Source organism: Colobus angolensis, unplaced genomic scaffold (genome assembly GCF_000951035.1).
Source record: "Colobus angolensis palliatus isolate OR3802 unplaced genomic scaffold, Cang.pa_1.0 Scaffold72, whole genome shotgun sequence".
In the NCBI taxonomy this organism is placed as follows: domain Eukaryota; kingdom Metazoa; phylum Chordata; class Mammalia; order Primates; family Cercopithecidae; genus Colobus; species Colobus angolensis.
In genome coordinates, this window is record NW_012120932.1 from 7,132,239 (window position 1) to 7,137,804 (window position 5,566).

Sequence of the window (5,566 nt, forward strand, 5' to 3'; positions counted from 1 at the left end):
ACTCCCCGTCTTTTTTTTTTTGAGACAGAGTCTTGCTCTGTCGCCCAGGCTGGAGTGCAGTGGCGCGACCTCCACCTCCTGGATTCACACCATTCTCCTGCCTCAGCCTCCTGAGTAGCTGGGACTACAGGCGCCCACCACCTCAACCGACTAAGTTTTTATATTTTTAGTAGAGATGGGGGTTTCAGCGGGTTAGCCAGGATGGTCTTGATCTCCTGACCTCGTGATCCACCCGCCTCAACCTCCCAAAGTGCTGGGATTACAGGCTTGAGCCACCGTGCCTGGCCTTCCCTGTCTTCTTGCTGCATGAATAGAACCCAAGCGACTTGCTGCAAGGCCTTTCATAATCTGCCCTCGCCTCCCTTTGCAACCTTATCTCCTGTGGTTCTTCCCTCACTCGCCCTTCAGGCCACACTGACCTTCTCTCCGCTGATCCTTGAATGCACCAGCACATTTAACCCCAGGGCCTTTGCACCTGCTGTAGCCTTGCTTGTTCTCCTATATGTTCTTCTATGAGCTCTTCATTTGCCGCATTCCTTTCTGTTGTTCAGTCTCTGATCAAAAGTCATTTCCTGAGAAAGGTCTCAAGTTTTTACCTCATTATCCTGCTTTATGGTCTTCACAGCACTCTGCTCCCTGAAACAGTTTTGTGTCTTTGTTGGTTAAATGATTTTGTTTCTTATCTCCCCCACAAAGCATATAAACCTCAAGTGGACTGAGCTGTGTCCGTCCTGTTCACCACTGCAACCTCAGGGTGTGGTATGGTTTTGGCATATAGTAGGTGTTCAAAAACTATTTGTCGAGTGAAATAATTAATGAACATGAGCCCAGAAATAGCTCTAAAGTCCAGAGAGCTGCCGTAGGCGGGCTCAGAGCCTCACCTGTCCCTGGAGGCGCGATGTGGTGCGAAACTGCCACTTAGGAGAGAACCAGCGAGTCAGTGGGAATATGGGGCTTGGAATCAGACAGGTGAGGGTTTGAGTCTTGGTTCTGTCACTTCCTGCCTGGCTGCAGGCCTTGGACAAGTTATTTGACCATGTTGGCCTGGCACGGTAGCTCACATCTGTAATCCCAGCACTTTGGGAGGCCGAGGTGGGCGGATCACCTGAGGTCGGGAGTTAGAGACCAGCCTGACCAACATGGTGAAACCCCATCTCTACTAAAAATAAAAAAATTGGGCCAGCCGCGGTGGCTCACGCCTGTAATCCCAGCACTTTGGGAGGCTGAGGCAGGCGGATCATGAGGTCAGGAGATCGAGATCATCCTGGCTAACACGGTGAAACCCCCATCTCTACTAAAAATACAAACATTAGCCAGGCGTGGTGGTGGGCACCTATACTCCCAGCTACTCGGGAGGCTGAGGCAGGAGAATGGCGTGAACCCAGGAGGCGGAGGTTGCAGTGAGCTGAGATTGCGCCATTGCACTCCCTCCAGCCCTGGGTGGACAGAGCAAGACTGTCTCAAAAACAAACAAACAACAACAACAAAAAACCCCCAAAAAACAAAAAAACAAAAATTAGCTGGCTGTAGTGTTGCGCGCCTGTAATCCCAGCTACTCGGGAGGCTGAGGCAGGAGGATGGCGTGAACCCGGGAGGTGGAGGTTGCAGTGAGTGGAGATCGTGCCACTGCACTCCAGCCTGGATGACAGAGTGAGACACTATCTCAGAAAGAAAGAAAGGAAAGAAAAAAAAGAAAGAAAGAAAGAAAGAAAGAAAGAAGGAAGGAAGGAAGGAAGGAAGGAAGGAAGGAAGGAAAAGGAAGGAAGGAAAGGAAGGAAGGAAAGGAAGAAGGAAAGGAAGGAAGGAAAGCAAGAAGGAAAGGAAGGAAGGAAAGGAAAGAGAAGAAAGAAGGAAAGAGAAGAAAGAAGGAAGGAAGGAAGGAAGGAAGGAAGGGAAAAACCTCAGTCCCTTCACCTGTAGACAGGGGTTTGATTAGAAGCCACCCCAGAGTGATTCTGGGTTGACTGAAGGCTGCTTCTGAAGCCCTGGGCAAGTGCCACACCCTGACCAAGTGCTAAATAGACGTCTGCTATTCAGTTTCTGCACCAGGCCGCCGAGGCCACAGGAGCTGGGGGAGGTGCCTAAGGAAGGACCATGCTACTGCAGTCCCCCTCACACACACCACTTGGTGTTTGTTTTTCTTTTTCCTTTGTGTTAGACACACTCTCACTCTGTTGCCCAGGCTGGTGTGCAGTGCTGTGATCACGGCTCAGTGGCTAACCGCAGCCTCGACCTCCTGGGCTCAAGTGATCCTCCTCCCTCAGCCTCTCCAGTAGCTGAGACTACAGGCATGCGCCACCACCCCTGGGTAATTTTAAAATTTTTTGAGACAGTGTTTTCCTTATGTTGTCCAGTCTGCTTTTAAAATTCCTGGGCTCAAGTGGTCCCTCTGCCTCAGCCACCCAGAGCACTGGGATTACAGGCATGTGCACTGGGTCTGGCCTGTTTTTCCTTCCTGTGGCACTAACCGCCCCCACAGAGGGGAAAGTAAGCAGCAGAGCCCTGGGTTGAGGGCGGCTGGCGTAGGGGCAGGGACTGTCCAGACTGTTACTTCTCCACTACCCGCCTCCCACATAACCCCATTGTGGGATCCAGGTGAGGAAATGCATGAGCACTGATTCTTCACAGGATTTCCAGTGTTACACACATGGTAATATTGCTCACATCACTTGAATCTGCAATACCGTGTGAAGTTGGAGTGTGTGGCAAGAAGCAACTCTGCGAGGGTGGTGGGTGGAGGAGGGAGGGGCCAGTCTCACAGGCCAGGAACCCATGCAAGGTGGCCGCCTTCCTCCCACCCTGCACCTTCCTCTGTCTCTGGCTAACACCTGGGTGCTGGGCTTTATGCATCGTGACCCAGAAAAGAGCGAGTCACAATTGACCAATATGGTAGAGGGGGTATCATCGCACACCAGGCAAATACAGGCTCAGTTGCCAGTTCCCACATCCCTCCAGCCCCTTTTGATGGGCAGGGAACTTTCTTGCTTCTGTTCACACAAAAACAACAGCTGGCCCTACGCATGTTACGAAGCAAGCACTTGCACACTGTGTGCTTACTCCATGCTGAGCACTGCTCTTCAACACGACCAGCACTGCCTGTGTAATTCTCCCAGCACCCTGCGAGGTGGCTACAATCATTAGCCCCAGTTTATAGATGAGCCAGTGGTCGCTTGGCGAGGTTTAGGAATTGCACAGGCTTGCACAGCCAGTAAGTGGCCAGGGCAGGATTTGGACCCAGGTCATGCAGCCCCAGAGTCTATGCACCTCACCGCCATGCTACGTGGCCTAGTCCCAAGGGGAATGGCTTGCCTTGTAGGCGATGAGCTGCCCATCGTCGTGGGCGACAGGCAGAAGTGACTGAGCCAGACAGCGGTCTCCTCCATGTATTCAGTGTGTCCTCTGTGTGGAGCTCTGAGCTGAGCACTCTGCCAGCGCCATCTCATTTCAGCCCGATGACACAATGCCAGACGGAACCATCATTCCACTGTATGGCTGAACAAACTGGGTTGAGAGAGATTAGGTAGCTGGCCCGAGATCTCTGGCTGCTGAGGGCTGGAGCTGGGACTCAAACAAGTTTGCTTAATGCAGATCCCAAGCTCTTCACCTCTTATCAGGGATGGGGTCCAATCAGTGAGGGTTGGCTGGACTAGATGACTTTTGCGGTCCTAGTCAATCCAAGATCCTGAGGGCCTGAGAGTCTGACAGGTAAAGGGGCACACTCCCCTGTTACTGGCCCTAGCTCTCCCCTAGTAACTACTTACTACACCAAAAATACTAGTCATTACACTTTTTTTTGTTTTGTTTTTGTTTTTAACACAGGGTTTTTCCTGAAAAGTTGCCTGAGGAACAAAGAGTTAAATAAGACGTTAAAGGATCAGCTCTCTTTGCCAGGCATCTGAGTCCCCTCTGGGGCTTTGAGGAGACAGTCGCTGTCTTTCCTGGTGGTACCACCACCTTCCTCATCCCGCGCTGCCGCATCTGACAACCCTGGGCACAGGAGTCTGCACTCCAGGTCTCCACGATTAATCCAGCAGTCAATGTTCAGATCTTGTCCTGCCTGCCCCATCCGCACCGCCTGGCACGTGGGTCAGCCCGGCTTGACGAACCGTCTTCATCTGGCTTCCTGGACATCACCATCTCTTGGTTTTTGGTTGGTTTTTCCAGTTGGCTTTTCCAATTTATACCTGCAGCATGGATCTCTCCTCTGAACTCCGGACGCATAGATCTGTCTACCTGACATTGCCTTGGATGTCTAGAAGGCATTTCAAACTTAGCAGGTCCCACACTTAGCTCCTGATTGTCAGTCCTGCCTCCAGCACACGCCCCTCTTGGTGTTCCCCATCGCAGTTGAGGACAACTGCATTCTTCTAGTTTCTCAGGCCTCAAACCTTAGAATCGCCCCAAACTCCTATCTCTCACATTTCTCATCTGTCAACGAATCCCATCAGCTCTACCTTAAAAATATGTCCAGAATCCACCACCTCCACTGCTAACACCTGGCTCACTATCTCCTAGTAACCTGGTGGGCACTGTCTTTAACCTGATCTTGACACAGTAGCTGGAGTATGAAGACACAGGGTAGATGATGCCTCTCTTCTCCTCCAGACTCTCCAGTGGGTTCCTCCTGGTCAAAGTCAAACCTTACTTGGCCCTCCAGACCTCACCCCTGCATCCTCCTGCTGGACCTTATCTCCCCCACCTGGGCCCCTTGCTAGCATTTCAGCTCCACCGGTCTCCTGGCCATTCCCTGACCCTGATGCATGCTCTCCTACCCCAGGGCCTGTGCGCTGGCTCTCCCGGTGAGGAAAACGCTCTCTTCCCATCTCCACCGTGTCGCATCCTTCACTGCTTTGCTCACACGTCCCTTTCTCAGAGAAGCTTCTACGGAGGCCTCTGCTCACCCTCTTCTCCCCTCCACATTCCCTGTCTTCCTTTCCTACTTCGTTTTTCTCTATGGGACTTTTGGCTCATGGAACGAACTAATCTATTGTTTGTGTATGTATTTTTGCTGCTTCTCTGAGAAAACGTACACTCGAAGAAGGCAGGAGTTTTGTCTGTGTTGGTCACGTCGCACCCCTGGAAGGTAGGGCGGTGTTCAGCACGCGGGTGTTCAACAGATGTTGTTCCGTGAATCAGCGCGTGGACCGCAGCGTCGTGGCTGCCGGGGGGTCAGGATGCGGGCGGGGACCCCCTGGCCTCTGCGTGGTCGCCGGGGACTCTGTCTGCGGTGGGTCGTTCGCATCTTGGAAACTCAGATCCTCAACGGCGCTTGAATTCGGGGAATCTTGAGAAGAGGCCTGGATTGAGGATTCCGTGGTGGGCCCTCAGATGGGCGAGACACGGGGATCCGCGTCTGCCGGCGGGGACAGAGGGGCCAGTGGCAGGACAGGCAGGGGACAGGGCCGGGGCGGGGCTGGGGCTGCGGGTTTCGCTGCCTAACTGGGGCGTTGAGCAAGTTCCTTAACCTCTCTGGGCTTCCGCTTCATGATTTGGAGGAAACAGTCCTGCAAAGGACGAGCTTTCTCTCTGGCGGGTCCGACGGCCCGAGTCCCGCCCGCGGCGCGGA